The 13,393-nt window shown below is 52.3% G+C and overlaps 1 long non-coding RNA gene across 1 annotated transcript; it reads right to left on the reverse strand.

The window, feature by feature from the left end:
• Nucleotides 1-969: 969 nt before the first annotated feature.
• LOC126013937 (uncharacterized) lies at nt 970-7,762 on the reverse strand. Its single transcript, XR_007497553.1, has 3 exons — nt 7,739-7,762; nt 4,134-4,312; nt 970-1,065 (listed from the first exon to the last, which is right to left on the reverse strand). It is a non-coding gene; the product is annotated as an uncharacterized LOC126013937 (long non-coding RNA).
• Nucleotides 7,763-13,393: the final 5,631 nt, after the last annotated feature.

A 13,393-nucleotide genomic window follows, 5' to 3' on the forward strand; every position in this document is an offset into this window, starting at 1 on the left:
AAAATCTATATGGGTAGAACACAAGTGAGCCCAGCAATATAATGACTGATGCAAATAAGATCGGGAGCTTAACCTAGAAGAAAGTTTCAAGAGGTTCTAAAAGCAACTGGTCTCCTTTGGCTGGGCTTGGAGCCTCCATCTTCTCCATCTTCACCTCCTATGGTGGGCTGCTGAAGTCACCTGAGACATATAGGCCTTCAGTTCCTGAGCCAAATTTTTTTTTTTTTTTTTTTTTGGTTTTTGGGCCACACCCTGTGACGCTCAGGGGTTACTCCTGGCTATGCGCTCAGAAGTTGCTCCTGGCTTCTTGGGGGACCATATGGGACGCCGGGGGATCGAACCGCGGTCCGTCCTAGGCTAGCACAGGCACCTCCAGCGCCACCGCCCAGCCCCTCTGAGCCAAAATTTGAGTGTGGGGACCCACTCATCTTCCTGTTGTTGGTCCCCCTCAAATGGAGCTTTTTCTTTTTCTTCCTTTTTTTTTTTTTTTTTTTTTTTTTGGTTTTTGGGCCACACCCGGTGATGTTCAGGGGTTACTCCTGGCTACGTGCTCAGAAGTCATTCCTGGCTTGGGGAACCATATGGGACGCTGGGGGATCGAATCGCGGTCCGTCCTAGGCTTGCGCTGGCAAGGCAGACGCCTTACCTCTAGCGCCACTGCCCTGGCCCCAAATGGAGCTTTTTCTCTGTGACCTGCAGCAGGGTAGGGGGCTGAGGTCCTCACACAATGCACCTTTGGTAGACAAAAAGCAGTGGGATTCAGCCTCTGGAACACTGTTCTGTTTTCAGCTTTCTCCCATTCACTGCCTGCTTCTGTCCTGCCTGAAGGGCCTCTACCATCTTCAGAATATGCACCATCTGCACCGATGTTCCAGTTAAGGGCACTACACTTTCAGTCCAGCTGAAAGAGGCCATGATGGTGATTATCCACCAGAGGGTCAAATAACTTACCATCCTTGGGGACTTCTCGGTCCCTGGGTCCTGAGTTTCTGTTCGGGTACCAGTTGTAAAATAAAATCCCAGAGTTGTGAGATCACGCATGATGGAGGCACCCATGTTTCTAAACTCCATGCAGACGGGTCTGAAGAAGCAAGGTAGCAACGAAAGACTAATAAACCAAGCCACTCATGAAAGAGCTATGAAGCCAGTCTGCTTTTCCTGGTCTCTTCACCTCAGCCAAAAGCCAGAACTGCCTTTCTTTATTCAACCAATACCCATACACCAATAGGGGAAGGTAGAGAGTCAAAAGTATAGCCAGTGGGTTTTTGCATATCAAAGGAAGAAGTTTAAGGAAGGAGGAAGTTGGGGGAACGCCTTTCTTTTGGGTTAATAGCTGGGTGTCATCTTGTACATGTCATCTTGACTTTTATCTGCTCTGGGCTGAGCCTCTGAGCCCTGCCCAAGCCTGGCAGGGTATCTGGGCGTGTTCAGGCTGTTCTGATGCCAGGAGTGGGCAGGGCTAGTCCATGATGGGCCTGAGCAGTACCTGGTGCCCCGTGCCTAGGCAGTACCCACCGGCTTGGCTCCCTGCTCCTTCTCCTGGGATGCTGGTAGCAGGATTTGGCTCTATGGGAGGGTGGTACTTCCATCCTCCAGTCTCAGAAGGCCCCTGTTTTCCTCCTCCTACATTGCAACCTGCTGGTGGTGTGGACCTCTCCCCAAATGTCTCTGCTCCCACATCATTGAAGGCTGTATGGCCAGCAGAGGGCCAATGGGGTGCTGCCTCTTGTACCTTCACAGGCTACCACCAGCACCTTCAACCCACCAGATATGGCCCCTGGGGGAAGAAGTGCTACCCACCCACTTGTGTCTACTGATATCTGCTACCCTGCCCACCATCCTCGACATCTCCTCACCCACAATTTCACTGTCCCCCCACTGACCTCTGCTCAAGAAGTCTATTTCAGGGCCGGCGTGGTGGTGCTAGAGGTAAAGTGTCTGCCTTGAGAGTGCTAGCCTAGGACAGACAGCGGTTCGATCCCCGGCATCCCATATGGTCCCCCAAGCCAGGAGTGACTTCTGAGCGCATATCCAGGAGTAACCCCTGAGCGTCACCGGGTGTGGCCCAAAAACAAACAAACAAACAAAAAAAAGAAGTCTATCTCCTAGGTTCTATAGCCCCCCTCCAGCCACGGAAGTCCCATGCCCCTCTGAGGTGAGTGAGGTAGGGAGAAGGGAGTCCTAGAAGTCACAAGAGAAGCCGACCTGGGCTCCAGAAACACCAAGGCTCCAAGGTGCACCCTAAGTCTGTTCTGCTCACAAAGGGCTGAGGATTTCTGAAGGCAGCACCTACAGTGCCCAGCCCTGGGAGGCCAGATGGGAATGGTGCAGGGAAGGGGGTGGAATTCACTCTGTGAAATTCCAGAGAAGCTGGAGCGAAGACCCCACATTCCTGCCACAGGTGGGAGACATACTCAGGCCTGCCTGCCATGGGGAGAGCACTGCCCTGAGTGTCCCTCTGGTGGGTGGATCTGGACTTGGGCACCCGCAGGGTGGAGCACAGGTATGGAGGGACTTGTCTAAGGGCTGGCTTGAGCTACAGAATCCTACCCACATACCACAGAAGTATGGCTATGTGAGGATTCTGATCAGGAGGGTGGGGCCTCATTGTGTGGCCCTTTTTTTATTGTTTTGTTTTGCTTTATGTTTGTTTGGGATTTTTGGGGGGTCACACCCAGCACACTCAGGGGTTCTTCCTGGCAGGCTCAAGAGACCATATGGGATGCCAGGATTTGAACTACCATCCATTCTGAATCGGCTGCATACAAGGCAAACAGCCTACCACTGTGCTATCTCTCCAGCCTTCCATGTTTTGTTTTGCTTTTGTGTGTGTGTGTGTGTGTGTGTGTGATTTTTGGGTCACACCCGGCAGTGCTCAGGGGTTACTCCTAGCTCCATGCTCATAAATTGCTCCTGGCAGGCACGGGGGACCATATGAGACGCTGGGATTCAAATCAATGACCTTCTGCATGAAAGGCAAATGCCTTACCTCCATGCTATCTCTCCAGCCCCTTTTTTTTTTTTTTTGGTTTTGAGCCACATCTGGCAACACTCAAGTTACTCCTGGCTCTGTGCTCAGGAATTACTCCTGGAGGTCTTTGGGTACTCTTTTGGATATAGGGAATCAAACCCAGGTCTACTGTGTGCAAAGCAAGCACCCTCCCTGGTATGCTATTGCTTGGGCCCCATGTAGTGCCCCCTAGGTGAAGTGAATCATCCTCTCAGACGCTGACCCCAATGGGAGGATCAGCTGTACCCATGGAGGCCAGTGGGCACTGAAGCTGAGCAGTGTGGGGTATGTGGTATTCCCCTATTCTTTCCAGGTTCACCTGCACCCACATGAGCTATGGGCATGCGGTGACCTTGGGGGGACTGTGCCCTCATGGAGCATCAGGGCATGCCCCACTCTTCTGCCCCTCTACCCACATCCTGTGCCCCTGAAGTGACAGAGCAAAGCTTTGAGTGCCCTTGAGCAGGGCCGCAGAGCTGCGTGCCCAGAGACTGGGGCTGAGGGGGGCAGTGGGCACCCAGGTGAGGGGCTGAGGAAGCCTGAGAAGGGGCAAAGTGGCAGAGCTGTGCTAACCCACCTTCTTGGTGTGTGCCCGCCACACCCACGGCCACTCAGCTGTGCACTTTGATCTCAGCCTTGGTGCCCTGCCCATCCCAGAACACCCAGGACCTGTGCTGGCCTTGTCCGGGCTCTGCCCAGGGACTGCCCACCCAACCCTTCCACCCCACTGCTGGTACTGATTCTGCCCACTTCCTGGAAGTACCACCCACTGAGAGGCCCTGACCCCACACCTGCCACTCAAGGTCACTTCCTGTAGCTGGGGTTAGGCTGGTCAGCATTTCCTGTGTGTGCCTGAGCCCCTGGCTCATCTCTGGATGTTGCAGGGGTTCCTAGGCATGTCTCCAGGAGCTGCAGGCAGGGTTCATGCTGTTCTAGTGTCCCCAAACACACACACACACACACACACACACACACATACTGCCCTGTGACCCCTGTACCTGGCCCAGGGGAGGCCCTGGAGGACAAGAGGGCTGGGATCCTCTGCAGACCCCACCTGGGATGTTGCAGGGGTTCCTAAACATGTCACACACACACACACACACACACACACACACACACACACACACACACACACTGCCCTGTGACCCCTGTGCCTTGCCCAGGGGAGGTCCTGGAGGACAAGAGGGCTGGACCCTCTGCAGACCCCAGCTGGGCCAGGCAGGGCCTGCCACACTTCCACGCTCCACCCTCAGATGAGCTGCATGCAGTGAAAGTGGGAAAAGTCGCCCCTTTCTTCAGCCACTAAAACAAATGGAAAACACGTTTATTAGCATAGAAATGAGTCTAATCAAATCAGCCCGAGGACAAATTAGCCACAGGAAATGTAATGAGCTGGGAATTAATTAGCAGCTTAATGATGATCCCACTGAGCTGGTCACCTGGGGCCAAGTTTCCCTCGGCGGCCGCCCCCCACGGGGCTCCCCACCGCTCTTGTCTGTGCCTCTGCCAAGCCCATGCTAGGACCAGCCAGGGGCTGGCAGGCACCAAACCCCAGGGTGGAAGGACTTTCTCAGGGCTGTTTTGTGAGTTAGGGGTGCTCGAGGAAGTGGCACTTTACAGATCCAAGTATTACAAAGTAAAGCAATTTTTTGTTTGTTTTTGGGTTGCATCCAGCAGTGCTCAAGGGTTGCTCCTGGCTCTGTGCTCAAAACTTGCTCCTGGGGGCCGGAGAGATAGCATGGAGGTAAGGCGTTTGCCTTTCATGCAGGAGGTCATCGGTTCGAATCCCGGCGCCCCATATGGTCCCCTGTGCCTGCCAGGAGCAATTTCTGAGCCTGGAGCCAGGAATAACCCCTGAGCACTGCCAGGTGTGACCCAAAAACCAAAAAAAAAAAAAACTTGCTCCTGGCTCAGGGAACCATATGGGATGCCAGGGATTGAACCCCTGAGTGCTGCCAGTGTGACCCAAAAAAACAAAAAAAAAATATTTTTTTTAAGTTAGGGACCAGAGAGATAGCACAGCAGTAAGGCATTTGCCTTGCATGCAGCCAACAGATGGATGGTGGTTCGAATCCCAGCATGCCATATGGTCCCCTGTACCTGCCAGGAGTGATTTCTGGGCACAGAACTAGGAGTAGCCCCAAAGACACCCAGTGGCGCTCAGGGGTTACTCCTGGCTCTACACCCAGAACTCTATCGTGGCACGCTCGGGGGACCATATGGGATGTCAGATTTGAAACACCGTCCTTCTGCATGCAAGGCAAACGCCTTACCTCCATGCTATCTCTCTGCCACCCCCCAATTTTTTTTGTGGTTTTTGGGCCACACCCGGCAGTGCTCAGGGGTTATTCCTGGCTCCATACTCAGAAATTGCTCCTGGCAGGCACGGGGGACCATATGGGACGCTGGGATTCAAACCAATGACCTTCTGCATGCAAGGCAAACGCCTTACCTCCATGCTATCTCTCTGGCCCCATCCCCCCAATTTTTTTTAATTAGCTCTCAGGGCTAATTTCTGGCTGTGTTCAAAAATCATTCCTGGCAGGCTCAGAGGACCTTATGGGATGCTGAGGATCAAAGCTGGGTCTGCTGCATGCAAGGCCCCCCGAAGGGAAGCGATTTCACAGGCAATTGGGGACCCTCACACAGCTCTGAGCTGCGGTCTGCTGAATGTGATCACTAAGCAAGCACAGCTGGTTCCAGTGTGCTCTGCTCCTGTGGCCGGCATGGCCCTAGATTGGCACCTGAGGCAGGGCCAGGTCTGGCTGTCTGGGGAACATAAAACAAAGACGTGTGTGAGCTGGAGAGATAGCACACGGTATGGCCTTTGCCTTGCAAGCGGCTGACCCAGTACCAACAGTGGTTTGAATCCCAACATCCCATATGGTTCCCCGTGCCTGCCAGGAGCAATATCTGAGCAGAGAGCCAATAGTAACCCCTGAATGCCACAGGGTGTGGCCCCAAAACAAAACAAAACAAAAATGAAAAAAAAAAACCCAACAACAATAGAGAAGGGGCCAGAGAGATAGCATGGAGGGAGGTAGGGTGTTTGCCTTGCATGCAGAAGGACGGTGGTTCAAATCCCGGCGTCCCATATGGTCCCCCAAGCCTGCCAGGAGTGATTTCTGAACATAGAGCCAGGAGGAACCCCTGAGCACCACCAGGTGTGTCCCCTCAAAAAATAAAAAATAAAAAACAAATAAGTGGGGCTAGAGAGATAGCACAGCAGTAAGGTATTTGCCTAGAAGCTGAAGGACGGTGGTTCGAATCCAGGCATTGCATATGGTCCCCCAGGCCTGCCAGGAGTGATTTCTGAGCATGGAGCCCGGGGTAACCCCTGAGCACTGCCGGGTGTTACTCAAAAATCTAAAAAACAAAAACAAAGAAGTGTTTGTTCCCAGCAGCCTCTTGACCACCCCCATGGTGCTGCCCTGCAGGAGGCTTGGTGGAGGCCAGAGGAGGCACAGTGAGGAGTTTGAGCTTCCACCACTGCCAGTTCACATTGGGGTGGGTACAAAGACCATCCAGGACCCCCTGGGTGAGTCCTGGTGTAAACAAGTACCCTTCAGGGGAGAAGATGGGCCCCACAACCCTGATGGTGGCTGAGGCCTTTCAGAGCGAAACTTACACAGGTCTGGAGTGTCTTGAGACACCCGTGGGCCCCAAACACAGAATGGGGCCACACAGGTCCTTCCAGGGACAGGGGCTTTCAATGGGCAGGTGCCCAGCCGAATGAACCGTAAAACCCAGAGGATGCCAGGATGGAACAAGGCCCTTCAGCCTGATGAGCCTCCCTGGGAGCAACCAGCCCCCACTGTCCCCTTAGATGCAGGAATCTCCACTCTCCCTCAGACCAGGAGCCCCCCTTCCCCTGTGAAGCCCCTGTTTTGAGGATTCAACTTTCTTTTTTCCTTCTTTCCTTCTTTCCTCCCTTCCTCCCTCCCTCCCTCCTTTCTTTCTTTCTTTCTTCTTTCTTTCTTTCTCTTTCTTTCTTTCTTTCTTTCTTTCTTTCTTTCTTTCTTTCTTTCTTTCTTTCTTTCTCTTTCTTTCTTTCTTTCTTTCTTTCTTTCTCTTTCTTTCTCCTCTCTCTCTCTTTCTCCTCTTCTCTCTCTCTCTTCTTTCTTTCTTTCTTTCTTTCTTTCCTTCTTTCTACCTCCCTCCCCTCTTCTCCTTCCTTCCTTCCTTCCTTCCCTCCCTCCTTCCTTCCTTCCTTCCTTCCCTCCCTCCCTCCCTCCCTCCCTCCCTTCCTTCCTTCTTCCTTCCTTCCTTCCTTCCTTCTTCCTTCCTTCCTTCCTCCCTCCCTCTCTCCCTCCCTCCCTCTTTCTTTTTTTGGTTTTTGTTCCTACACTCAGAAATCAGTCCGGACTCGGGGGATCAAATGGGATGCCAGGGTGGAACCCAGGTCCAACCTGGGAAGCCGTGTGCAAGGCAAATGCCCTTTTACTGTGCTATCGCTCTGGCCTCAGGATTCAACTTTCCACCCCTCCAGGATTCAGGGTTTCTGAAATAGTGAAGGGCACAAGTTCAGTCCCAAGCCTTTCCTGCAGTGTGGGGGCGCAAATCACAGTTATGGGTCAGCTCCTGATCCCTGCCCAGCTGAGATGTCATATGTCTTGTACTGTGCAGGGGGCTGGCACTCTGGCCACACACACACACACACACACACACACACACACACACACACACACCAACCCTAGCCTGTGCCTACCCACCAAGGATTCCCCTCACCTAGCCTGGAGCCCACTGGGGCGATGGGCACATGCCCTACAGGCCGCTGTGCAAACAGACTCTGGCGCCTGAGTCCTGCCACTGTGCAGTCGGTGAAAATAGATGTTCTCACTCACTCATGGATGGCGTGGAAGGCCAGGGAGGGCTCCTTGGGAATATTAATAGACGGAGAGGTTATTGGAATAGGGGACTTCATGAATAATAGATTATAGTCACTGGCTGAGCTGAGCGGCTAGGGGCTGTTCAGGAAGGCTGGGGAGGGGAATGTTGGGAAGCCCCAAGGCCTTGGGAGCCTCTGAGTCCAGTGACTCCACCTGCAGTGCTCTGAGGCTGGAGGAGCAGAACCTAGTCAGCCCCTTCCCCTGTTGTGCCCCCCTCTGCCCACTTCCCTGAAGCCTGGGCACTTGGGACCCTAGAAAGGTAATGCCACCTCCCGCTCTCCCTCCTTGCTCTCCCTTCTCCCCCCCCTTCTCTTCCTCCCTTCCTCCCTCCTCCCTGATCTATCCATTCCTTTCCTCCCTTTCTCTCCCTTTTCCTTCCCTCCTCTCTTACCGTGTCTCTCCTCCCTTCTCCTGCCCCACCACAGACCAGATCCACATAAGGGCTGAGTACTCTTTGGGGGGAAGGAACAAGTGTGGGATGGCTTTCAGGGCTGCAGGTGGTGAACTTGAGGGCACAGGTGCCAGCTTGAGGTGCCTCCTTTGCCTTTGGGCTCACACTGAGGTGTGAGGTGGTGGCCCCCCGGAAGGTTTGACTTGGGATGAGAGTCACATAGTATCCTGGATCTGCTAAGCACCAAGATGAGGATTAAGCCTATAGATTAGGGCCAGGGGGCAGAGCGGGGCAGATCAGCCTCCACTTTCACCCATTAGGAGGGTCAGGGCAGACCCCAATGAGTGGGTGGGGTGTGCTCCATGGGGCTGGTCAATGTCAATGAACTGTCAATGTCAAGGGCTGTCATCTCCACATGTACATGTGTTGCATGAAATAATTAAGGATGGTGCTGGATGGCGGTGGACGGAGGCCTTTGTGCTTAGGCCCCAGCCACGTGGCTTCATCCCCCATCCAGCTGGCGGGTTCCAGGCCCAGGTGATCGGCGTAATCAAGACTCACTCACAGGCGTCAGGAAGCAACTTTATTCATGCCCTATTCACCACATGTGTGTGGCCTATCTCATAACCTTTTAAGCACTAGTTATTCTTGGCCCTGCATCTAAACTCCTTTCAGCCATCTTCCTCAGAGCGCCCAGCAGCGCAGAAAGGGCCAAGAGCCAAAGGGCGCCAAAAAGCCAAAAAAAGCCGAATTCCCTTGGTCCAAGCCTTATCTACCTTTTCCCAGACCCCTCCCAGGAATGGGAGGGTCTAGCAGGTAAGGTTACACCTACTATCCGGTTCCCAAGACCCCTCCCAGAAGTGGGTGGGTCTAGGGTCTTAAATAGGTACACCCACATTTCCTCCTTTTCTTAATATTTTTATGCACCAACGTAATAGAGTGAAAATTAATATACCAGCCCTTTTTAAAAACATATTTTTGCAAAATATACTTTACACCTGTAAACTAAAACTCTATTAATGCTTTTTTAACAAGCACTATTTTGGAACTTTCATGTTCCTATACTTTTAAACTATATTGGGGGAACTTCATTGTTCCTATACCTTTTTTATACACAAGTACTGCAGCATACATGCATAACATACATTTTAAAAACAGGCTAAGTACAATAAAATACACAATAAAACATTTTGCAATTGAAAATATTAACTTTGAAAGACAACAAAACACATTTAAATCATAAAGAAAATGACTAAGACAAAGATGCAGGTGGTTAGAAATTAGATGTTTAAATGAGCTAAACAGAACTACTTCCCTTTTATTTTTATTTTTTTAACCACTAACTAACTAAAACTTATTGCATCACCAACTATGAGTAAACTATAAAATTACCTGCTAAGTACCTACACCTAAAATCATAGTTTAAATGATTAATTTGTTTGACGCTGATTTCACCACGTGGCTTTTGTAAATTTTTAGAGTTTAGATGCTGGTTTGTCCCACGCTGATCTCACCACGTGGCTTCTGTAAACTTTTAAAGTTCAGATGTTGGTTTGTCCCACGCTGATCTTACCACGTGGCTTCCTTTCAGTTTCAGGCCCCGCAGACGGTTCTGTAGACCATGAGGTCGCGGGTTCCGCTGCCCGCTGCTGGTTTGCTGGAGGGTGGATTCCAAGTTTTTCGCTTTTCCGGGCCAAGCTGAGCCCAGCCCAGCCCAGCCCAGCCCTGCCGAGCCGAGCCGAGCCGCTTGGAGCTTTTCGCCGCTTTTTTCCTCCGGGCGCACTTTGGATGTTCAGAGTTCCAAGTGATTTAAACTAAAAGTTCAGTTCGAAATTTCCAAAGTCGAAATCCAAATTCAAGCCGCAGGTTATTTTCAGAAAATCAGTCCATTTTTAATAGTCTTTTTTTCCTCCTTTTCCAATTTAGACTTTTAATAAGTATTTGAAGAGGCCCAGGTTTTTGTTTCTTGTAACAAAGTTTCAGTTCTGGGCCTGGGCCTGGGCTGGAGGTGATGCAAGCTTTCACCTCTTTTGTTTCAATGGCCTTTGAACCCCCAGATGGGGTGTTGGCCATTTTTGAACATTGTTGCACGTGGCCCAGGGTTTTGGGCTCAGTGCACCCGAAAAGAGCCAAAATGAAACAGAAGAGCAGAAATCTCACCATTTTCGCTGTTTTGTTGGGTCCAGGATTCAGGTCAAAGTTTGGAGCGCCAGATGTTGCATGAAATAATTAAGGATGGTGCTGGAGGACGGAGGCCTTTGTGCTTAGGCCCCAGCCACGTGGCTTCATCCCCCATCCAGCTGGCGGGTTCCAGGCCCAGGTGATCGGCGTAATCAAGACTCACTCACAGGCGTCAGGAAGCAACTTTATTCATGCCCTATTCACCACATGTGTGTGGCCTATCTCATAATCTTTTAAGCACTAGTTATTCTTGGCCCTGCATCTAAACTCCTTTCAGCCATCTTCCTCAGAGCGCCCAGCAGCGCAGAAAGGGCCAAGAGCCAAAGGGCGCCAAAAAGCCAAAAAAAGCCGAATTCCCTTGGTCCAAGCCTTATCTACCTTTTCCCAGACCCCTCCCAGGAATGGGAGGGTCTAGCAGGTAAGGTTACACCTACTATCCGGTTCCCAAGACCCCTCCCAGAAGTGGGTGGGTCTAGGGTCTTAAATAGGTACACCCACATACATGTACATCACAGTGCACACATCATCACATTGCACGCACACCCACTATCACATGCATATCCATCCACATTGACACCCTCACTGTCTCACATACACCCCTACACCCAATACATTCTCTCACATTCATGTACACACCCTCCCATTCTTTTCTTTTTTTTTGGGGGGAGAGCCACACCCAGCTGTGCTCAGGGGTTACTCCTGGCTGTCTGCTCAGAAATAGCTCCTGGCAGGCACGGGGGACCATATGGGACACCGGGATTCGAACCAACCACCTTTGGTCCTGGATCGGCTGCTTGCAAGGCAAACGCCACGGTGCTATCCCTCCGGCCCCACACTCTCCCATTCTTACCACATGCATACATCCAGATATGCGAGGTCATTACATGCAAACAATCACACACATACCATCACAAGCACCCTCACACATATGCACATACCTTCACACGCACACTTGGGCTCTCACGTGTGCACTCTCGCGTGCACCTTGCCCTTGACACACACATGCAGAGGCGCAAATGTCAGCACACGTGTGTGTGCATGCCTGCCATTGTGAGTGGCCAGGTGACAGGTGCCTGGCTCCTCGTGTCTCTCTCGGGGGGGACTTGGGCTGGCAGTGGGGCTCGGACAAAGAGCCTTTGTGTGCTGCAGACCTCGCACATCTGGGTCTCTGGGATCACCCCGGAGACCAGCCTGTTCCTCTCGGCTCTTTCCAGCATCTTCCCCTGCAACTGACAATTAATGTTCCAGAGAACATGAAATGGAGCAGAAATTACAGCAATTTATCCGCTGAAATTATAGGTGTAGACACATGTCAGCGTGGAAACAGTTTCTATCAAAATTAAAGTATTTAGAGATTTTCCTCAAATTTCAAATTATGCAAATGCTCTTCTGGGCGAGGTGGCAGTGCTATGGTTTAATTGCGGGGTTGGCAGCAGCAAGCCTGGCTCTCAGCCTCCCCTCCCTCAGCCCTGAGCCCCTCCCCTGGGCCTCGCCAGGCCATTAGGGATGCAAGGACCACCCCAGACAGCTGCTGTGCTTCATGGGCCCCACTGTGTGCTGGGCACCCACAGCCCAGCATCTCCAGAGCTGCACAAGGTGGGTGCCCTGGGATGACTGACCTCTGTGACAGACTCTGGACAGACTTGCTCAAGGCCCACCTTGTCTATAGACCCACAGGATTGATGTGGCAGTTACTCCCACCCTCCAGCCTGCCTTTGGTTCCAGAAGGTTCCAGCCAATCTGGGGGCTAGGCCCTGCCTCCTCCCAAGCCCACCTCAGCCAGTGAGAATTTCTGGCCACTGAAAAGAAGCAAGGGCCACTGGACTCAGCGGGCCCCTAGCCCCTGGCTTTCCTGGGGTCCCCATTGAGCTGTCCTGGGGATAGATGCAGAGCTGAGGGTGATCCTAGGATTGGCTCCCCTTCTCTCTACAATGGGCTTTCTTTCACACCTCCATGATTTTTTGTTTGTTGGTGCTCAGGGCTGACTCCTGGATTTGTGTTCAGGGATCACCCCTGGTGGGCTCAGGGCACCAGAGAGAGTGCTGGGAATCAAGCCTGGGTCTGCCGCACACAAGGCAAACACTCTCCCCAATCTACTACAGCCCTGGCCAATTCCATTCCATGAGGGAATATGTAGCATGGAGGCCAGTTCCCACCCATACACCCCACCCCACCCATAGGCTCCACCCACTCAGGGTCCCCAAACCCCTCCAGAGGCCCACCCCTCCAGTTCCCCATGTCCAGCTGTAGAAAGGACCCCCATAGAGCCACTGGAGGCATAGCAGGTGCTGCCAACGGACACCCCAATCTTCAGTTCAGCAGCCCTTTCCCTCTGCCCACTGACCCCTGCAAACAGGGCAGAGCCTGGGGACAGTAGATCCAGGGACACTGATTCTGGGGACTCAGTGAATCTGGGACCAATGACTCTGGGGGGAAATATCAGGGAGCAGTGCCTGGATGGGGACAGAAGACTCCCCTCTTTCACCTCCCCTTTTTCTTGTTCTCCCCTTCCTTCCCCCCTCCTTTCCCCTCCCTTCCTCTCCCAGCGTTCCCTAGCAGCCCCCACCCACTCACCTGCAGGTAGGTCCCCTTTCTGCTGGGCCGGCTGAGAATCAGCCATCGGTAGCTGCAGACCTGAAAAAGACCCACAGTCTCTCCATCAGCAAGTCTGTAATTGCGGGGAATTAATTCGTAATTCGCTAATTGCATAAAAATCGGCCCCTTTTGTTTTGTGTCAATTAACAAAGTAATTAAAAACAGCAGAATTTCCTGCTGACTCCTCCCTGACCTGGCTCTTGAGCGCCCCCAAGCTCTGGCCGAGTGTCCTGCAAACAGTTCTTTGGGACTTTGGGGTGTTCCTAGGCCCAGAGGGGACCCTGTGCAGCTGAGTGGGCATTGTTTATCACCCATCTGTCCCCCTGT

The sequence above is a fragment of the Suncus etruscus genome, chromosome 7 (assembly GCF_024139225.1).
Source record: "Suncus etruscus isolate mSunEtr1 chromosome 7, mSunEtr1.pri.cur, whole genome shotgun sequence".
NCBI lineage: Eukaryota > Metazoa > Chordata > Mammalia > Eulipotyphla > Soricidae > Suncus > Suncus etruscus.